Source organism: Mobula hypostoma, chromosome 4 (genome assembly GCF_963921235.1).
Source record: "Mobula hypostoma chromosome 4, sMobHyp1.1, whole genome shotgun sequence".
Lineage (NCBI taxonomy): Eukaryota > Metazoa > Chordata > Chondrichthyes > Myliobatiformes > Myliobatidae > Mobula > Mobula hypostoma.
The window spans coordinates 179,218,756-179,241,631 of NC_086100.1; the positions used below are offsets into that span (position 1 = coordinate 179,218,756).

The window sequence follows — 22,876 nt, forward strand, 5'->3', positions numbered from 1 at the left end:
CAGTCACTACCTCACTATGGCCTTGCACCTTATTCCTTGGCAGCATTGCGCTTTCTCTGCAGCTGTTACACTTTATTCTGCATTGTCAAATCACAAACAAGAGGAACTCTGCAGATGCTGGAAATCAAAGTGGTGGCGGAACTCAGCAGGCCAGGCAGCATCTATGGAAAAGAGCAGATAGTCAACATTTTGGGATGAAATCCTTCATCAGGACTGGAAAGGAAGAGGAAAAGACAGAGAAAGAAGTGGGGGGAGGGGAGGCAGTAGTACAAGGTGGCGGGAGATAGGTAAAATTGGGAGAGGGGGAGGAGTGAAGTAAATTGCTGGGACGTCGATTGGTGAAAGAGAGAAAGGGCTGGTGAAGCGGGAATCTGATAGGAGAGGGCAGAAGGCCATGGAAGAAAGGGAAGGGGTAGGAGCACCAGAGGGAGGTGATGGACAAGTGAGGAGAAGATGAGAGAGCAAAATGGAAATGGGCGATGGTAAAGGGGGGGAATTACTGAAAGTTCGAGAAATCAATTCTCATGCCATCAGGTCGGAGGCTACCCAGACAGAATATAAAGTGTTGCTTCTCCAATCTGAGTGTGGCCTCATCACGGCAGTAGAGGAGGCCATGGACTGACAGAAAGGACACAAAGCCCTCCGATTCTTTCTGACACCACCCCAAACCAGTTCCCCTTCCCCACCACTTTCCTCCATCTGGCGGAACTGGTCCTCCCTCTCAATACCTTTTCCTTTCTCTCCTCCCGTTTCCTTCAGACAAAAGGTGCAATGGACACTTGCATGGGTCCCAGCTATACCTGCCTTTTTCTCGGCTTTGTGGAACAGTTTGTGTTCCATGCCTACACTGGTATCGCTCGCTAACTTCTTCTACGCTACATCTACGACTGCCATCAACGTCCACTTCTGACACCTCCCGCCCCTTTCTTGATCTCCCTGTCTCTATCTGTGGAGACAGTTTATCCACTGATGTCTTTTATAACACCACTGATACAGCTACTTGGACTATACATCTTCCCACCCTGTCACTTGTAAAAATGCCAATCCCTTCTCTGCATCTGCTCTCGGGATGAGGCTTTTCATTCCAAAACTTAAGAGATGACCTCCTTCAAAGAAAGAGGCTTTCCTTTCTCCGCCATCAACACTGTCCTCACCCGCGTTTCTTCCATTTCATCCACATCTGCCCTCACCCCATCCACCTGCCACCCCATGAGGGATGGGTCCTCTTGTCCTCACCTACCACCCCATCAGTCTCCACATCCAGCGCATAATCCTCTGTAACTTCCACCACCTCCAACGGAATCCCACCACCAAACACATCTTTCCTACCCACTTCCTGCTTTCCACAGGGATCACACCCTATGTGACTTCCACGGATCTCCCTCCTGGTACTTATCCTAGCAAGCTGAACAAGGGCCACACGTGCTCCAATACCTCCTCCCTCACTACCATTCAGGGCCCCAAACAGTCCTTCCAGGTGAGGCAACACTTCATCTGTGAGTCTGTTGGAATCGTATACTGTGGCTGGTGCTCCCGGTGTGGCCCCCTGTAATCGATGAGACCCAGCACAGGTTGGCAGACCACTTCGCCGAGCACCTATGTTCCATCCACCAAAAAAAGTGGGATTTCCCAGTGGCCACCCATTTCAATTCTCTTTCCCATTCCCATATTCCAGCCCATGGCCTCCTCTACTGCTGTGATGAGGCCACACTCAGGTTGGAGGAGCAACACATTGTATTCCCTCTGGTCAGCCTCCAACCTGATGGTATGAACATCGATTTCTCAAACTTCCAGTTATCGCCCTTCCTCATTTACCATTGCCCATTTCCATTTCCCTCTCTCATCTTCTCCTTCACAGCCCATCAACTCCCTCTGGTGCTTCTCCCCTTCCCTTTCTTCCATGGTCTTCTGTCCTCTCCCATCAGATTCCCCCTTCTCCAGCCCTGTATCTCTTCCAATCAACTTCCCAGCTCTTTACATCACCCCTCCCCCTTCAACTATCACCTTGTGTTTCTCCCTCCCCTCCCCCCACCTTTTAACGCTACTCCTCATCTTTTTTCTCCAGTCCTGCTGAAGGCTCTCAGCCCGAAATTCGACTATTTACTCTTTTCCATAGATGCTGCCTGGCCTGCTGAGTTTCTCCAGCATTTTGTGTGTGTTTCTTATTCGGTGTTGTTATTGTTTTACCTTGTTCTACTTCAATGCATTGTATAATGATTTGATCGTATGAACTATATGCAAGACAACCTTTTTGCTGATTATTGTCATATGTACCAAGAAGAAATTAACTCCAATTCCACGCTGAACGCAACCAGGGATCACAGGAGTGGAAAGAAACCTGAGATGAATTTAGATATATGAGAAGAAAAATTGTGTTTGTTCTCTGGAAATGTGATCTGGAGTGTGTCACCGCTCTAGGAATCTTCTGCATGCACTGGGTGCATCAGTTTCCTCATCAGGGTCAGAACAAGAGGTGCTTTTATACTGCAAATCCAGTTCTGGCAGACCTCAACTTATTAAATGTAGGATTTATTGAGCTAATACACAGTCTGAGCTGCTCGTGATCATTACAAAGCACAGATTATTGTCTTGCTACCAGCCATTATTTAAAAAGGGTACATGGGTACCCTTTGTTTATTGTTGCCCCTAATTATCTTCTCCTGCTCTAGCCCAGTCTGCTACAGAGATGAATACAGTACCAGGTACAGTCAGTCACCTGCTGTGTCAGCAAGGCCAATGCTTAGGGGCTAGCGAACAAGGAGTTGAAATGCTCTCCTTGAGATAATGTCAAAGGAGAAGGAATCTATCAAGAGCTTATTCTGTCCTGCTCTCTTGAGATAAATAAATGATTATTTTCCCTGGAATCTTGGTGATTCTGTTGCTTGAATGCAGCTACAAACATGTCCTGTCCAGGTGAGCTCCATTTTCTGACAACGCTCTTTCCAGCTGAAGATTATTGTGTAATTTTTTGCTTGGTGACACTTGTGAGCTGCCCCCCCTCCCCACCCATGCCAACAATGGGTTTCACTGTGTATTTTAATGTTTCAAAGTACATGTGACAGATAAATCTAATCTTCATCTTTAATTAGCCCTGTCAATCAATGCTGTTAATGCTGAGGACTGTACACAGCTTCTCCACTTTAAGGCTGACACATTTGCCTTAAATTCTTACTGCAGTTTCTGTATCCCCTGTGCTTTAAATTGATTTTTTCTTCAAGTAAACTGGCTCTGCTTGTACAATAGACTATAAGCTGAGTGATACATTCCAGTGCAGCTCTACCTTGTTCAGTGACACAATGCAATTAGTCAGTACTCTGCCCCTGGAAGCCCACGAGACCTGGACTCAGCTGCTAGCATCATCAGTATTGTGCATGGCTTATATCACACGGCATGGAATCAGGCCCTTCAGCCCATTAAGCTAATGCTAACCATCAACACAAACAAGAGAAAATCTACAGATGCTGGAAAGATGCAGAAGGCCTGGAAGATCATCGGGGTCACCAGTTAGCCCAACCATAAACTGTTTCAGTTGCTTCCGTCTGGCAAATGGTACTACAGCATTAAAATTAGACTAACAGGCTACGGGACAGCTTCTTTCTACAAGCCATTAGACTTATAAATTCACATGTCTGTATATTGCGACAGAGTCATAACGCAAACATTTTTACTCCCTCACGTTGTGGGATGGATTTAAGATTTCAATATAAATTCAAATCAAAGTCATACACACAAAATGCTGGAGGAACTCAGCAGGTCAGGCAGTATCTATGGAAAAAATTCCATAGATGCTGCCTGGCCTGCTGAGTTCCTCCAGCATTTTGTGTACTAACCATCAACAATACATTTACAATAATCCTACATTAAATCCCTTTTTAAAAACTTCCTCACATTTTTCAAACTCCTCCCTCCCAGATTCTACCACTTACCCACATATGAGGGACGATTTACAGTGGTCAATCAACCCGCCAGCTGTCTTGTGTTTGCAGTGCGGGAGAAAACCAGAGCACTCGGGGACTGACTAGCTGAAGGGAAATTCAACTCATCACTGCCTTTTTTATTGCTCTGAATGAGCAATTGAAAAAATCCAGGAAATAACTTGGCAACCTCACTGACTCCCAAGCATGCAGCCAATCTGAAGTTAGCTTGGCAGAACTGGGCTTAGGTCAGATGGGAGACCCCCTCCCAAGATAAAGTGTGCACCAACAACGACCCCCTCCCTGACTGCTAAAACACAAATATGAAGGATAGCTACTTGGCTAAGGTGTCGGGAGCAAGGGGTCTCAGACACCTATTTCTTCTCAGTGCATTGGTCTGTTATGAAGAAAAGCAGGTAATGATGAAAAGTGCAGGAACAGTTGAATGCTCTGAAACACTCTCATGGTTTTATTCAATTAAAGGTCAATCTTTCCATTTCTAATTGGATAAGTTGAATTTTTTTTGCTTTTATCAGAATCACTTTATTGGCAGCATGTGAAACATAACCAGAATTGATTGTGGTTCGGTGCCAGGCATAAAACACAAGACAATACCATAACACACAACACAACAGCAACAAACAATTTACAGAGATTAGTGCAAACAGCCATGAGCAATCAACAATTAGCAGAGTGGCCACTTTCAAAATCAGATTTAAACAAATGTGAACATATGAACAGGTTAGATAATTATCAACAGAACGAGAGCAGGAAAATCATTTAATGGATTTACTAAATTGCCTTATAAAGATCGAAGGCCTGATTACAGCAGAGGTTGCAAGGCGGGTTTCTGTACAGATTCTATCTCCTTCCCTGGCTGTTCATTTCCAGTAGCCATAAACCGATACTACAACTTGGCAAGGCTATTTCAGTTGCATCTATCTTGCAATATCTAAACCACATGAAAGAGCCAGCGTGCCATTCAGTTAGAAAGAAAAGAAAAGCTATATTAGATCGGGAGGCAGAAACCCCAGTGTTATCAGGAGCTGCAGGCTGACTGCCCATCCTGAGCTTACTTGCCACCTCAGCTAAGTCATTGAAGCCTCCCCTGTTTGTGTGAAGACTCCCAAATCCTCCACGAGTCTGGGTAATGTGCGCATAACCAATAACTGTTCAATAACTTAATAGACAGCAGCATGAACCCGCAGCTAGATAGGATTAATTAAAATTGGCTTCATGGTTGGCAAAGAGGGTGTGCTATACTATATTTTCTTTACCCATTTGTTTATTGAGATACAGCACAGAATAGGCCATGCCACCCAGGAACCCTCTGATATAACTGAGTCAAATCACGGGGCAACTTACAATGACCAATTAACTTACCAACTGGTACGATTATGGACTGTGGAAGGAAACTCACGTGGTCACGGGGAGAACGTACAAACTCCTGACAGCCAGTGGCGGAAATTGAACCTGGGACATCTGTACTGTAAAGCGTGGTGTTAACCACTACACTAATATGCCTCCCCTCATCTATGTTCCACGTTGTTCTGTGCTCTATGTTCTCATTCGGGGCTATAAACTGTATATATAGGCACAAATCAATAAAGCATTCAGGAGAAACAAGGGTATGCATGTGCTTAGAATATATAACAATAACGTTCACTAAATTATGTCTAAACAGCATCAGGGAGAAGGTCTATGGTGGTATATGCTGATAAAGCATAGAACAGTACAGCATAGTAACAGGCCCTTTGGCCTACAATATTGTGCTGAACCAATTATTCCTTCCGTCTGCACCCGCCTATATCCCTCCATTCTCTGCATGTACAGAATTCTGCAAAAGTCTTAGGTAAATATACATAGCTAGGATATCCAAGACTTTTGCTCAGTACTGTCGTAATTTTATGTATTGTGCTGTACTGCTGCTGCGAAAAAGAAACAAGCAAATTTCATGACATATTTGAGTGATGATTAAGCTGATTCTGATATGAGTCTCTGTTGTGGACTGAGAGTGGGAAGGGGACAGGGAGAGGGGAATCATGGTTGAAAAAAAGAAGGGGGAGGGGAGGGAGCAGGAAGCATCAGAGATACATTCTGTAATGATCAATAAACCAATTGTTAAGAATCAAATGACCTTGAATGATGTTTCAGGGCTGGATGTGTCTACACCTATGCACAAGGTCACCTCCCCCACCCCCACTCCTGGCACTTCTCCTCTGCCACCTGTCCCATGCCCCTCCTGTGGCACCCTACTCTTACCATTCCCAACATCCTTTGCTCCTACCAGATTTACAAACTCACTCTCCACTCCATGTTGACAAATACAGTACTGTGCAAAAGTCTTAGGTGACCTATCTATACCATGTTCCTCAGACTTTTGCGTAGTACGTACAAAGGTCTCTAAGCATCTCCGTCATAGAAGCAATTGGAAAGAGAACCATGGCGAGGATGATAAAAAAAAGTTGGGTGGAATGCTCTGCCAGTATTTTACAAACTATTTCAAGCCATCTGATCATATCAAACATAGGTTAATAATATCCAGCATCATCTGCTTTCCCCTGAGCAGCAGTCTGTGGATCACAAACGTAGATTGATGACCTCGGGCATCATCTGCTTTCCCCTGAGCAGCAGTCTGTAAATTGCAGGATAACCACAGAGTCAAATCTTAGGGCAGGACCACAAATCCCCCATCCCCAGCCACACCAGCGCACACTGAGCAGGAAACAGTTGGTGTTTCCCTAAGAACTCACATCCTCAAGAATAGAAGATGGAGCCCAAGCAAGAAATTGAGCTGAACATCATTTAACAGCTGGACTTACAATTAAAGGGGGTGTGAGAAGTAAAAGAGATGAAAGCTAAATTACCCAAAATAACTATCTAATTCTTTATCAGAAGTATTGTCGAAATGTAAAAAAGTATGGGAATCCCAACGCAAGAGGCGTGACTGGGAGACAGTGGGAAACCTTCAAAGTGACATTTTGAGAGTACAATATTTCCTGTCAGAATCAAAGCCAAGGCTAACATATTTAGAAAACCTTGGTTTTTGAGCAATATTGAGGCCTGGTTAAGAACTGAATTGAATTGACTTCATTACTATATCCTTCATATACATGAGAAGTAAGAATCTTTATGTTACATCTCCGTCTAAATGTGCAATGTACAATTATAGTAAATTATAATAAATAGTATGTACAACAGGATAGTCAATATAACATAGAAATACAGCTGTGTCAGCATGAATTGAGCAGTCTGATGGCCTGGTGGTAGAAGCTGTCCCAGGGTCTTTTGGGCCTGGCTTTCATGCTGCAGTACTGTTTCCCGGATGGTAGCAGCTGGAACAGTTTGTGTTTGGGTTGACTCGGGTCTCCAATGATCCTTTGGGCCCTTTTTACACACCCGCCTTTGTAAATGTCCTGAATAGTGGGAAGTTCACATCTATAGATATGAAGGTAATGGCAGGCAGGAACAAACGAGGTACTTACAGAGTACAAGAAATGCAAGAGAACACTTAAGGAGGAAATCAGGAGGGCTTAAAGAAGACGCGAGGTTGCTGTAGCAGACAAGGTGAAGGGGAACCCTAAGGGCTTCTACAGATGTAGAGTACTAAGAGGAAAGTGACAGAAAGGGACAAATTAGTCCTCTGGAAGATCAGCATGGTCACCTGTACATGAGCTGCAGTGTTCTATGACATTCCTGGGGCTGGGCAGTAGAGGAAGGGAAGGTTATCCCTTAGTGTGGTGTGGGCACACAAAAACCACACTGGCACAGAGACACAGGACAAAGCAGAGGTGCTGATACTGAAACACATGGCAAGATTTTGGCATTGACATCGGCACAAAAGCAGGAAAAAAATTCTTGCCACTGATACTGAATCACATGATCAAACACTAGCACCAACGTTGAAACATGGGGTGAGGCACAAGCACCAGCAATGAAGCACAACAAAACAGAACAGAACATTGAACAGTACAACACGGTACAGGCACTTCAGCCCATGATGTTGTGCCAACATATTAACCAAGAACAAAGAACTTCAGAGCACAGTACAGGCCCTTCGACTACAATGTTGTATTGAACTTTCACCCTGCTCCAAGATCAATCCAACCCTTCCCTCCTACGTAGCCCTCGATTTTTCTATCATCCATGTGCTTGTCTAAGAGCTTCTTAAATGTTCCTAATGTATCTCCCTCTACCAGTACTCCCGAAAGGGCATTTCACACAGCCACCACCCTGTGTATAGAATTTACCTCTGACACCCCTCCCATCAATTCCAATCACATATAGTCATAGTCACACTTTATTGATCCCGGGGGAAATTGGTTTTCGTTACAGTTGCACCATAAATAATAAATAGTAATAAAATCATAAATAGTTAAATAGTAATATGTAAATTATGCCAGTAAATTATGAAATAAGTCCAGGACCAGCCTTTTGGCTCAGGGTGTCTGACCCTCCAAGGGAGGAGTTGTAAAGTTTGATGGCCACAGGCAGGAATGACTTCCTATGACGCTCTGTGCTGCATCTTGGAGGAATGAGTCTCTGGCTGAATGTACTCCTGTGCCACCCAGTACATTATGTAGTGGATGGGAGACATTGACCAAGATGGCATGCAACTTAGACAGCATCGTCTTTTCAGACACCACCGTGAGAGAGTCCAGTTCCATCCCCACAACATCACTGGCCTTACGAATGAGTTTGTTGATTCTATTGGTGTCTGCCACCCTCAGCCTGCTGCCCCAGCACACAACAGCAAACATGATAGCACTGGCCACCACAGACTCGTAGAACATCCTCAGATCGTCCGGCAGATGTTAAAGGACCTCAGTCTCCTCAGGAAATAGAGACGGCTCTGACCCTTCTTGTAGACAGCCTCAGTGTTCTTTGATCAGTCCAGTTTATTGTCAATTCGTATCCCCAGGCATTTGTAATCCTCCACCATGTCCACCCTGACCCCCTGGATGAAAACAGGGGTCACCAGTACCTTAGCTCCCCTCAGGTCTACCACCAGTTCCTTAGTCTTTTTCACATTAAGCTGCAGATAATTCTGCTCACACCATGTGACAAAGTTTCCTACCGTAGCCCTGTACTCAGCCTCATCTCCCTTGTTGATGCATCCAGCTATGGATTACAACACATTACAATTAGGCCCCCTTGTATTAGTCATTTCTGACCTGGAAAAATGTTTCCGATTATTCACTCGACCAAGCCTCTTATCATCTTATACACCTCTATCAAGTCACCTCTCATCCTCAGCTCGTTCAACCTTTACTCGTAAGACATGCTCTCTAATCCATGCAGCATCCTGGTAAATCTCCTCTGCACCTTCTCGAAAGCGTCCACATCCTTCATATAATGAGGCGACCAGAACTCAACAAGTGGGCAATGGCATCAATTTACAGATTGACACACAGTCAGAAGCCCTTCTGGAACTGAGGTTACAATAGGTGGGTTGCTAGGCAACACAGCTTGGTGGACCAGAAAGGCCTATTTCATGCTGTATCTCTAAATCAAATAAACTGATCCACTAGGCTTAAGTCTTCTTTTATGTCCCAACAGAACTGTCCAATAATGACACCTTTCTAAACCACAGTAAAAACAGTAAATTATTTGTTAGTGGGAGAAAAATTAAAAGTTGGGTTCTTCCTTAATTTTTTTGTGGATCTGCAGTATAGAAAATTTGTTTCTTTACTAGGCCAGCTAAAGTGTTTGAATTGTTCTTACCGGATCCTGACAGACAAGAACTTTGTAACAAAGAATGGTCTCCGGAAACATAATGCATAATTCACCAAGAGGAGAGACTGGATAGGCTGGGTTTCGTTTAACCCTGGAGCAGACGGGAGATGTTGAGGGAGTCCTGACAGAGAGGTAGGAACCCATGAAGGTAGCAGATAGTAGGCGGCTTTTTATGCCCTGTGAGGACAAGAGGGCATAGTTTCAAGCTGAGAGGTGGGGGATTTGGATGGGGTCTGAGGGGGACTTTATGCACCCAGGGGGTGGTTGGATTCTGGAATGTGCTGCCTGAGGAAGTCAGGGAGGCAGATACTCTCACAATATTTAAGCAGCATCTGGACAGGTACTTAAATCACCAAGGGGGCATTATAGCATAGCCTTTAGCACAACTGCTTTCCAGAGCCAGTGATCACTGATGTCCACCACTGTCTGTAAGGAGTTCACCTCCTCTCTCCGTAGCTCTGGGGTCTCCTACGGGTGTTCCAGTTTCCTCCCACATCTAAAGACACACGGGTTAGGCTCAGTGAATTGTGAGCACGCTATGCCGGTGCCAGAAGCATGGTGACACTTGCAGGTTGCCCCGCACAATCCTCACCGATCTGGTTTCATGCCTTTGGCTGTACGTTTTGATGGACATGCAACAAAATAAAGCCAATCTTTTATCTATCGGCAGGGACGTCAAAGGACTTAATATGGAAAAATGAAATGAATGCAGAGATACAGAAACAGCATGGACGTGATGGGCTGAATAGCCTGTTTCTGTGCTCTTCCACTCAGTGACACATCAGCTCTCAGACAATAAATAGACTCTGACTAACACACTGCTGCAAAATGGGCAACTGGAACAACACAAAGTGCAAGGAAGTTCACCAGTCTCTCACAGTAACACTAAACATTTTGGGATAGAACATAGAACATAGAACAGTACAGCACAGTACAGGCCCTTCAGCCCACAATGTTATGCCAACCCTTAAATCTTGCCTCCCATATAACTCCCCACCTTAAATTCCTCCATATACCTGTCTAGTAGTCTCTACTAGTGTATCTGCCTCCACCACTGACTCAGGCAGTGCATTCCATGCACCAACCACTCTCTGAGTAAAAAACCTTCCTCTAATATCCCCCTTGAATTTCCTACCCCTTACCTTAAAGCCACGTCCTCTGGTATTCAGCAGTGGTGCCCTGGGGAAGAGGTGCTGGCTGTCCACTCTATCTATTCCTCTTGATGAAGACACTTTAGTCCAGACTATTTCTTTTGGGAGGTAAATTCCTACATCAATATGCCTGAGTGCTTGCTGAGTAGATCCCTTTTGTTAGCAATCAGGTACCATTCACTCAGCCGCATTTCATGCAGTCACCGTGGCTCAGAATGACATAAGCTCCATTAATATCTGCGTGGCTCTTTGTGGAGAAATCCTACTGATTCATTCTTTCCCATAGCTCCGCAGATTTAAACATCTGTCCAATTTCATTGTGAAAGCCCTGACTGAATCCATCTCCAACAACCTTCCAAGCCTTCACTACCATTTAAAAAAAAATCCCTTTATATCTTTTGTCAATCACTACGAAGCTACATTGCATGAATCATTGCCAATGGGAACAGCTTTCCTCTAAACCTGTGGTAACCTTGTACACTGCTGTTAAATCTCTTCCAAACCTTCTGTGCCCTCGGATTCTCCAATGTAACCTCACAGATGGAATTCCTCATTCAGGGAATAAATCAGATGTCTGGAAGTTGAGGCCCATTGGCCAGAGCCCCATGCCTGTGAAGCTCTGCGAGACTGCTGGGTTAGTCAGAGGCCCAACGTCTGTGCGTACGAGACCACTGGAGGCTGAAGAAGACAGCCTGTCTTGGGTTTAGGGGACTGTGTCTGTAGGTGTGTGGGTGGGAGGGAGGAATGCAGCTTGTTCTGCTGTTGTTGCTTTGTTTTTTTGAGGTGTTTTGTCCAGTTCTGCCAAGCGTTGCGGACATGTTCAGTTGGTGCCGGAACGTGTGGTGACACTTGCAGGCTGCCTCCAGCACACCCATGGGATATTGGTTATTAACACAAATGATGTATTTCACTTTATGTTTTGAAGTACACGTGATAAATAAACTTGAATCTTTTTTTTCCCCTGTCCTTTTGAGGACCTTTCCACCTTCCTTCAAATACAGTGGCCAGAATTGGACAAAATATTCAGCTGTGGCCTAACTGGAATTTTAAAAGCTTCAACATAAAAGCCTTGTTTTTGGACTCTTAGCTCTACGTGTGAACCCAAGGAGTTTATTCTGTCCCTAATTTTCAATTGCATTTTATGCTTCACTGAAATTGGATCAGCTAATGCACCAAGACATGGCAACATGTCATCCAGTTTCCAGGCCAGGACATGTAGTCAAGGGCTGCCTCTCTCCAAGTAGTGTAGCTCTATACAACTCTGGGAGTATTGTGTTCATTTCTGGTCATCTCATTATCGGAAGGATGTAGAAGCTTTAGAGAGGGCGCAGAGGGGATTTATCAGGATGCTGCTGAGAAGAGAGCATAGCTCATGAGCAAAGCTTGAGTGAGCGAAGGCGGATAAGAGGTGACTTGATAGAGGGGTAGAAGACGTAAAGGAGGTACAGATAGAATGGACCAGGCAGTGTTTTTATCCCCAGAGTGGAAGTGGCTAATACGAGAGGGCATCATTTTATGGCGATTGCGGAAAGTATAGGCGGGATGTCAGACGTAAGTTTTTCTTACACAGAGAGTGGTGAGTGTGTGGAACGTGCTGCTAGGGGTGGTGGTAGAATGAAGGGTTAGATTAATTTTGGAGTAGGCCAAAAGGTTGGCAGAACAAGGGGCATGTACTGTGTTGTACGTTCTATGTTCTCAGCAGGCTGAAAAAGTAAGAGAGAGCACGCGTACCACCAACTGACTTCCGATCATAGCAGGGTTGAGTTTTGCAGACTGCGCAACAGATGTTACAGTAAGCTTGTGTTGCAAATTGTGTAAGTTTGTGCAATGAACTACTTTTGTAATCAGACCCATGTCAGGTGAAAGGGCCTTCCACTAAACACAGGATTTCAAAAGCAAAGAAAAATCGCAGAGGGAATTCAGTGGGTCAAGCAGTGGAGGCAAGAGGACAGCCAATATCTGAACTGAAACCCACAAGGTCTTGAATCTTCGACTTAACTGGCCTCCACCGATGCTGCCTGACCTGCTGAGTTCTCCAACAGTTTATTTCTGCTCCCGATCTGCAGCTTCCTGTGTCCCCTAGGATTTCAGAAGATGCAATACTAACCTGGAAAGGTTTCGTTAAACAACTCACTTGAGTGTTCGCCTGAGGTCCATTAGCTCCAAAGACACAGGCAGTCTAAACCTAAATCTCAACCACTACTAACATTGGGCAGGAGATACATAAAGCTAAAGGTTCAGAAACGGTACTGTACTTTACTCCAACCATCTGATCCTTGTACCTATCTGCACTCCCCTCACCCAATCGCAGCAACGGCTCTCTACAGATCACCTAAATACACAAAATGCTGGAGAAACCCAGCAGGCCAGGCAGCATTTATGGAAAAGAGTAAACAGTCGACGTTTCGGGCCGAGACCTTTCATCGGTCGACTGTTTACTTGTTTTGCATTGATGCTGCCTGTCCTGCTGAGCTCCTACAGCATTTTGTGTGTGCTGCTTGGATTTTCAGCATCTGCAGATGTTCTTGTGTTTGTGATTCTAATACCGACCTCCTCCTGCACTACCGTGGACATTTGCTTTTAGAAATACACCCACAGTAACAGCACCTACCAGCCCAATGAGCTGTGTCACCCAACTACGCCCTTGAGACCAATTGACCCACTAACCCATATGTCTTTGGAGTATAGGAGGAAACCAGAGCACCCGGAGGAAACTTATGTGTCCATTTGTCTTCTATTGGCCATTTTTGCACTGTGTTGATTTTACAGTCTTCATTTTCCTCTGTATGATATAATTTTACAATTTTGCAGATAAAATATAGGGTGTGCTGTCTGTAACTATGCTCCTGTGAGATTGCTGCAAGGAAGCTCTCATTGTTTTGTTCCTCACCATACTTGTATACTTGACAATGATCTTGTCACACGGTAGCACAGCACACAGTGTAACACTTCACAGCACCCGCAATTGGTTAAGGTTTCTGCCGTTGTCTCGAGGGAGTTTGCACGTTCTCCACGTGACCGTGTGAGTTTCCCTAAGACATAGGAGCAGAATTAGGTGATTTGGCCCATTGAGCCTGCTCCACCATTTCATCACGATGGACTTATTGTCCCTCTCAACCCCATTCCCTGCCTCCTCCCTGTAACCTTTGCCACCTTTACTAATCAAGAACCTAGCAACCTCCGCTTTAAACATACTCCGTGACTTGGCCTCCACATTTGTCTGCGGCAATGAATTCCACAGATTCGCCTCTCTCTGGCTAAAAAAATTCCTCTGGCAGTCCGGTTTCCTCCCAGGTTCCAAGGACACACGGGTTAGGGTCAGTGGGCTGTAGGCTTGCTATGTTGGCGCAGGGTACGTGGCGACGCTTGCGGGCTGCTCCCAGCACATCCTGTGTGGGTCATTGACGCAAACAAACATTTCACTGTGTTTCAGTATAGATGTGCCAAAGAAAGCCAGCTTTCCTAAATAAACCAGCTTGGCTGGAAAGGGTAATGTGGGGTATGAACCATGTGGCCACAATGCACAGAGAGCAAATCGCACCCTCCTCTGCCCAGGAATGCTGTAACCTTGATCAAGCAATGGAGCACACCATCACATCCCCGCCCTCCATACAATTTTGATGGAGATAACCGAAGACGAGCTCCCTCATGGAGAGATCGTACTGCCGCTCATTAATTTATTAACGTTGTTCCAGCATACATAAGAACAACCAGCAGTATGTTATTAAGAATAACGGCAGGCTTGTCTGAAATACAAACAGTAAAAGCTGAAAAAACTCAGCAAGTCAGGCAGCAAAGGTACGTTGGGAAGGTGCTTCAATGTGCTTCACATGCTGAACTAAGAAGCTAAAGTGCCTAAGTGAGGATGGGTAGGTACACAAAGTGAAAAGTTCCTCAAGGGACCCATAAGACCTTAAGACATAGGAGCAGAACTATGCCACTTGGCACACCAAGTTTGCTCCATCGTGGCTGATTTATTATCCATCTCCACCCACTTCTCTTCCGTGAGATTTGATACCCTTGTTAATCAAGAACCTCTCAACCTCCCTTTAAATATACCCAGTGACGTGTCCTCCACAGCTATCTGTGGCAATGAATTCCATAGATTCACCACCCTCTTGCTAAAGATATTGACGTCTTTCTATTCTGAGATGGTGCCCTTTGGTCCTAATCTCTCCCACGACTGGAAACGTCCTCTCCATGTCCAGTCTGTTCCAGGCCTTTCAATATTCAAAAGGTTTTCGGGTTCAAAGTTGAAAATAAATTTATTATCAAAACACGTCACCACATACGACCTTGAGATTCATTTTCTTGCAGGCATTTACAGAAAAATAATAGAATTTATGAAAAACAGTAAATAACATTCTGGACTAGTTCCTGAGGATTGGAGGGTGGCTAATGTAACCCCACTTTTTAAAAAAGGAGGGAGAGAGAAACCGGGGAATTATAGACCGGTTAGCCTAACGTCGGATGTGATAACAGCACATTTGGAAAGCGGTGAAATGATTGGACAAAGTCAGCATGGATTTGTGAAAGGAAAATCATGTCTGACGAATCTCATAGAATTTTTTGAGGATGTAACTAGTAGAGTGGATAGGGGAGAACCAGTGGATGTGGTATATTTGGATTTTCAAAAGGCTTTTGACAAGGTCCCACACAGGAGATTAGTGTGCAAACTTAAAGCACACGGTATTGGGGGTAAGGTATTGGTGTGGGTGGAGAATTGGTTAGCAGACAGGAAGCAAAGAGTGGGAATAAACGGGACCTTTTCAGAATGGCAGGCGGTGACTAGTGGGGTACCGCAAGGCTCAGTGCTGGGACCCCAGTTGTTTACAATATATATTAATGACTTGGATGAGGGAATTAAATGCAGCATCTCCAAGTTTGCGGATGACACGAAGCTGGGTGGCAGTGTTAGCAGTGAGGAGGATGCTAAGAGGATGCAGGGTGACTTGGATAGGTTGGGTGAGTGGGCAAATTCATGGCAGATGCAATTTAATGTGGATAAATGTGAAGTTATCCACTTTGGTGGCAAAAATAGGAAAACAGATTATTATCTGAATGGTGGCCGATTAGGAAAAGGGGAGGTGCAACGAGACCTGGGTGTCATTATACACCAGTCATTGAAAGTGGGCATGCAGGTACAGCAGGCGGTGAAAAAGGCGAATGGTATGCTGGCATTTATAGCGAGAGGATTCGAGTACAGGAGCAGGGAGGTACTACTGCAGTTGTACAAGGCCTTGGTGAGACCACACCTGGAGTATTGTGTGCAGTTTTGGTCCCCTAATCTGAGGAAAGACATCTTTGCCATAGAGGGAGTACAAAGAAGGTTCACCAGATTGATTCCTGGGATGGCAGGACTTTCATATGAAGAAAGACTGGATGAACTGGGCTTGTACTCGTTGGAATTTAGAAGATTGAGGGGGGATCTGATTGAAACGTATAAGATCCTAAAGAGATTGGACAGGCTAGATGCAGGAAGATTGTTCCCGATGTTGTCCAGAACGAGGGGTCACAGTTTGAGGATAGAGGGGAAGCCTTTTAGGACCGAGATTAGGAAAAACTTCTTCACACAGAGAGTGGTGAATCTGTGGAATTCTCTGCCACAGGAAACTGTTGAGGCCAGTTCATTGGCTATGTTTAGGAGGGAGTTAGATATGGCCCTTGTGGCTATGGGGGTCAGGGGGTATGGAGGGAAGGCTGGGGTGGGGTTCTGAGTTGGATGATCAGCCATGATCATAATAAATAGCGGTGCAGGCTCGAAGGGCCGAATGGCCTACTCCTGCACCTATTTTCTATGTTTCTATGTTTAATATAGATTAGAAAGAGCAATGTGCAAAAGACAAACTGTGCAAATAATGGTGAAAAGTAAATAAATAATACTGAGAACATGAGTTGTGGTGTTCTTGACAGTGAGTCCATACTGTATGTTGTGGAATCAGTTCAGTGTTGAGGTGAGCGAAGTGAGCTCAGGAGCCTGATGGTTGTAAGTTATTGACCGCTTCCGATCCTGGCGGTGTGGGTCCTAAGGTCCCTGTACCTCCTGTCTGATGGTAGTAGCACGAAGAGAGCATGGTCGTGGTCAGGGATTCCCCACCTTTTTATCGCCACGGACCAAGACCATTAAGCAAGGGATCGGTGGAGCGTTGGTTGGGACCCCTGGCCAGGAGGATGGACGTGCTTGACCATTGCTGCTGCTTTCTTGTAGCAGTGCTCCTTTTAAATATGCTCAATAGTCTTAATGCACTACCCCCCCCCACCCACGCTATTCTTCTAAACTTCAGCAAGTACTGGCCTAGAGCCAAACACTCCTCACAAGTTAACCCTTTCATTCCTGAGGCCATGCTCATCACCCTCCCCAACGCCAGCACATCCCGTCTTAGAGTTTGGGGACCAAAACCTCTCACTGAGCTCCATGTGGTCTGACCAGCCACTGAATGCTCTGCTGAAGGATTGCAGGGAAGGGAGCATGGCCGCTCCCGTACTGAACTATAAATATCAGGAAGGTTACAGGCTAGTGATAGTTATAGAGTTATCGATGGGGGATGGGGCTGTGGTGCTATCTGCTTTCGGATGTGAGCTATTGACGGGGGTAGTGGGGAATCACGCAGATTTCCTTCGGGAGAAATCTGCAAACTGTAGGCAGCTGCCTCAGGTCTTCTGTTTGCTAAACTTCACCCCGTGACTGAATAACCCGCCTGCATCACCCTCGACGAGAGGGATTTAAGACCAGTAAAAGATGGATCCTTGTATTTCAGTAGCAGTTTCTAGCCCTGACACTTTGGAAAATAAAAGTATGAAGATAAATAATTTATTCATCGCACAGGGGCAACTGGTGCTGCTTCACACCCTCCTTTCATATTTGCATATGCATTTTGCCACTAACCTTTTTATAGCACGGCCCCAACTGAAACATGATGTAGCGATATAACTTGCCACACAGTTCTGCATGGAATCTGAATAATGTGCGCTTCACACTTGCCCAATAGTTCCCATGAACTCGGAGCACAGAGACTGCCTGGTGAGGTAGTTGCATAATAAATAGATCCTACCGCACTGTACACTACCAATGAAGCAGAGTGCATTTGGAAATAAGGTACCAGGGGTTTTTAAATATTTGATTAGTTACTAGTTTCAGTTTTAACTTTCGCTGTGGATGAATGAGACTTGAGACTGAAAACTGGGAAAATGAATTTGATCATCGAGAGCCGTGACACAACAAGAGGAAATTGCATTAGCCCATCGAACCTGTGTTTGTGTCTTACACTGTATCGGCTGGATTTCTCAATTTTAACATGATCCATGTACTTGCAAGTTCCCCTGCCCCCTCCCGATCGCTACAAATTCCCCTGCCCCCCTCCCCATCGCTGTAACCTCCCCTACACCCCTCATCACTGTAACCTCCCCTACACCCCTCATCACTGTAATCTCCCCTACAGCCTTCATCACTGTAATCTCCCCTACACCCCTCATCGCTGTATCCTCCCCTACACCCCTCATCACTGTAATCTCCCCTACACCCCTCATCGCTGTAATCTCCCCTACACCCCTCATCACTGTAATCTCCCCTACAGCCTTCATCACTGTAATCTCCTCTACACCCTTCATCACTGTAATCTCCTCTACACCCTTCATCACTGTAATCTCCCCTACAGCCTTCATCACTGTAATCTCCTCTACACCCTTCATCACTGTAATCTCCCCTACAGCCTTCATCACTGTAATCTCCTCTACACCCTTCATCACTGTAATCTCCCCTACAGCCTTCATCACTGTAATCTCCCCTACACCCCTCATCGCTGTAATCTCCCCTACACCCCTCATCACTGTAATCTCCCCTACACCCCTCATCGCTGTAATCTCCCCTACACCCCTCATCGCTGTAATCTCCCCTACACCCCTCATCGCTGTAATCTCCCCTACACCCCTCATCGCTGTAATCTCCCCTACACCCCTCATCACTGTAATCTCTTCTATACCCCCCCACATCGCTGTAACTTGTCCTATTTCTAATTTATGTTTACATTTTTCTTGTGAATTTAATATACCTGATGCAATGCTGCTGCAAATAAGTTTCTCATTGCACCTGTGCAGACATATACATATGACAATAAACATCACTTTGAAGGAGCACCTTAGATTTTACTCTTTATACCAAGTCTGCCCGAGAACTCTTTATTCACTCAGTGACAAATCTTGATTTGTTACTGAGCTTCTGCGAAGTGTGCCAGGATAGGCTGCTATATTTAAAGCGCGGTGCAAAAACAAGCTTTCATTGCCGTTGTTGTCCCACGCAGAGCGGCTAATCAGTGTATCCCAAAGCTCTCTGACTCAGAATAAGCAATGCTGCTGAGACTCTGCGGATACACAGAGGTGGGATTGTGTGAAACAGAAGCTAACGAACCCGGTAGTTTCTCTGCCTAGTATTTTCCTCGACGTTTTCTGCAGAGAATCATTTAAAGCAAGTCGAGGGATAGGTGGAGGATTCGCCGGTCTTCATTTCACGTTGCGGTATAATGGTTTGGTGGTCTGCAGTTCAGTGGTCTGGGCAGTGTCAATGTTTTCATTTCATTCAGGTTTTGGGTCCTGGGCATCACTGGCAAGGTCAACCATTATTACCCATCCTAAATGCCCTTGATGGTGGTGGTGAACCCACAGATTCCTCCGTGTGAAGATTCCTCCACTGTGCCTTCGAGTAGGGAGTGCCGAGATCCAGGCACAGAGATAAAGGAGGAACAAAACAATTCTAAATTGGACTTGACTGGGTATTGCAAATAGTCGTACTCTCCTGCACCCCAAGACCCTTGTGGTTCTTGGTGATGGGTTTAGGAGTGTAGACTGGGGACAATATTGTAGAGGATGATTGGCGCCATAGCCAGTGTGTGCTGGCGGGGGATATTGGGTGTTGCTGGAGACGCACCAGTGAGAGTGTTCTACCAGACGTGTGACCAGTAGATAGTGGGAAGGCTCAGGCCTGTCAGAAGGTAGGTCACTTGCTGCAGCTTAGCCACCCTCTGATTCACTCTGTTGCTGAGATACGTGGCTGCTTTTGGGGTTGTGCCCAATGATGACCCTCATCGTCCCTCAGGGTGCCTATTGTGTAGGACTCAGCAATGTCTCTGCCTGCATTCCTTGCTGCCTTGTTCAAGCAGCCAACGTAATCAAAGAACGTACCCAACCTGGTCATTCTGGGCAGAAGATACAAAAAGCCTCAAAACACCAGGCTCAAGGACAGCCTCTATTCCATTGTATAAGACTGTGGACTAAGACTAGTTTGATAAAATGGGCACTTAACCTCACAATTTACCTTGTTAAATTTTTTCCCTCCTTATTGCCTATTTGCAGTGCACTTTCTCTGTAATGCTAACACTTTATTCTGCATTCTGTTCTTGCTTTTCAACTGTACTATCTCAATTCTCTGGAGAGATGAAATGGTCTGAATGGATGGCATGCAGAACAAAGATGTTCACTCCATCTCAGTACATGTGAGAACAATACCAAACCAATGGTAAGGCTGTGTCACCTGCATGGTTTTTTTTGAAGATGATGAGGGGAATCTGACTAGTTATCCTTGAACCAACATAACAACAACAATTTCTGATCAACTTCAGCCTTCCGTGTAAAATTAACTGTGACATACTCTTGATTAAAACTGATTAGAGTCATAGAGAGATACAGCACAGAAACAGGCTTTTCAGCTCACAAAACATCAATCACTCATTTCCACAAAACTGACACTAGATTCCAGCAGAATCACAATCAGGTTTATTAGCACTGACATACACTCAGTGGTCACTTTATTAATAATGCAAATATTTAATCAGCCAATCATGTGGGAGCAACTCAATGCATAAAAGCATAAAGACATGATCAAGAGGTTCAGTTGTTGTTCAGACCAAACATCAGGATGTGGAATAAGTGTGATCTAAGTGACTTTGACTGAGGAATAATCACTGGTGCCAGATGGGGTGGTTTGAGTATCCTAGAAACTGCTGATTGCTTGGGATTTTCACACGCAACACTCTCTTGAGCTTACAGAAAATGCTGTAATAAACAAAACCTATCCACTGAGTGGCAGTTCTGTGAGCAAAAATGCCTTGTTCACGAGAGAGGTCAAAAGAGAATAGCTAGACTGGTTTAAGCTGATAGGAAAGCGACAGTAACTCAAATGACCACGTGCTACAACAGCGGTGTGCAGGAGGGCAGATACAAATGCTCAACACATCAAAACTTGAAGTGGATGGGCTACAGCAGAAGACCACAAACATACAGTCAGTGGCCACTTAGTGACATACAGTAGGTACCTAATAAAGTGGCCATTGAGTGTAGGTAATGAAATTTGTTGTTCTGTGGCAGCAGTACTGTGTAATACAAAAATATGCTATAAATTACATATATGCAATATAAACAGACATATACACATATACACACACACATATATATATACACACACACACACATACACACACACACACATACACACACAGTACAAAAGAGCAAAATTAGTAAGAGAGGGCTCAGTGTCCATTCAGAAATCTGATGGTGGAGGGGAAGGATCTGTTCCTAAAATATTGAGTGTGTGTCTTCAGGCTCCTGTACATCCTCCCTGATGGTAGTAATAAAGATGTATCAGAAAGTTGTAGCGAACTTTGGGACTGGGAGTGTTACTGCATTTCTTTACTGAATTGCTACTGTATGTGTTTCCTCTTTCCCTGTGCATCCAGTGTTGGCTGTAGCAACAGGTTCAGTCAGTGCTCACTCCAAGACTTAGTAGCCTCGAAGTCCAGCAGTCTAAAGTGCTGTATGACTGATACTTGTAACTACAAGGGAAGCTATGTTGATGCTGTACTGGCAGATAGGCAGCACAAAGGATCCCTTGTACTGGGGATCAGGGGCAACATACCAATGCTGGAAAGATTTATTATTTTATTTTTAGAAGATCTGAAACAGATAACCCTCAGGGCCGTAGCACACTGCTTTAAGAACAACCCCACTCCCACCTTCCTGCTCAACACAACAGTGAAAGCAACAACATGCCATTTTCATTGTAAGATTCAGCTTGGCTAATATATTTTTTAAATTACTGCATTTATCCTAGATTCTCTGTGTGATCTGATTTTTTAAAAATTCTCACAGAACAAGCCATTCATGCAAAATAACTGTTTTTGAATGATTGTGCAATGCTGACATTTTGAATGGCTGATATTTGCCAAATCTATCCACCCTCTAAACCACTTTTGTACAAAGGTATGAATATTTGGATTCTGGTTGTTCACAGAGCCAACGGGTTCTATTTCCCAAATCAATACAGTACATCGGCCTTCATTAGTCAGGGAACAGGGTTCAAGAGCCACGAGGTAATGTTGCAACTAGTTAGACCACACTAGTGGAGTATTGTGTCCAGTTCTGGTTACCTCATTATTGGAATGATTTAGAAGCTTTAGAGAGGGCCAAGGAGATTTAGAATGCTGTCTGAAGTAGAGAGCCTTTCTTAGGAGGAAAGTTTGAGTGAGCTAGGCCCTTTCTCTTTGGAGCGAGGGAGCATAAGAGGTGACCTGATAGAGGTACAGGAGAAGATAAGAGGCATAGATGGAGTGAATAGCCAGGGGCATTTTCCCTAAGGTGGAAATAGCTAAACAAGAGGACATCATTTTAAGGAGACTGGAAGAAAGTACAGAGTGGATATCAGAGGCAAGTGTTTCTCCCACCCACCCACACCCCACACAGAGAGGTGGGTGCATGAAATGCATTGTCGGGGTGGTAGTAGAGGCAGCTATATTAGGGACATTCAATAGACTCTTAGATTGGCACATTGATGAAAGACAATTGATGGACGGCAACACACACAAAATGCTGGTGGAATGCAGCAGGCCAGGCAGCATCCATAGGAAGAAGTACAGTCAATGTTTTGGGCCAAGACCCTTTGTCAGGACAGCTATGTGGGAGAGAAGAGCTAGATTGATCTTGAAGTAGGTTAAAAGGTTGGCATGACATTGTGGGCCAAAGGGCCTGTACTGTTCTATGTTCAGATCAACGGCAACTTTCAAAAGATTCAATAATGAATACTGATCTGGT

The 22,876-nt window shown here is 44.9% G+C and overlaps 1 protein-coding gene across 4 annotated transcripts in view; it reads right to left on the minus strand.

The window, feature by feature from the left end:
* The window catches only part of rnf24 (ring finger protein 24), a 173,704-nt gene that overhangs the window by 128,098 nt on the left and 22,730 nt on the right, over window positions 1-22,876 (minus strand). The gene's annotated exons all lie outside the window — the stretch shown is intronic.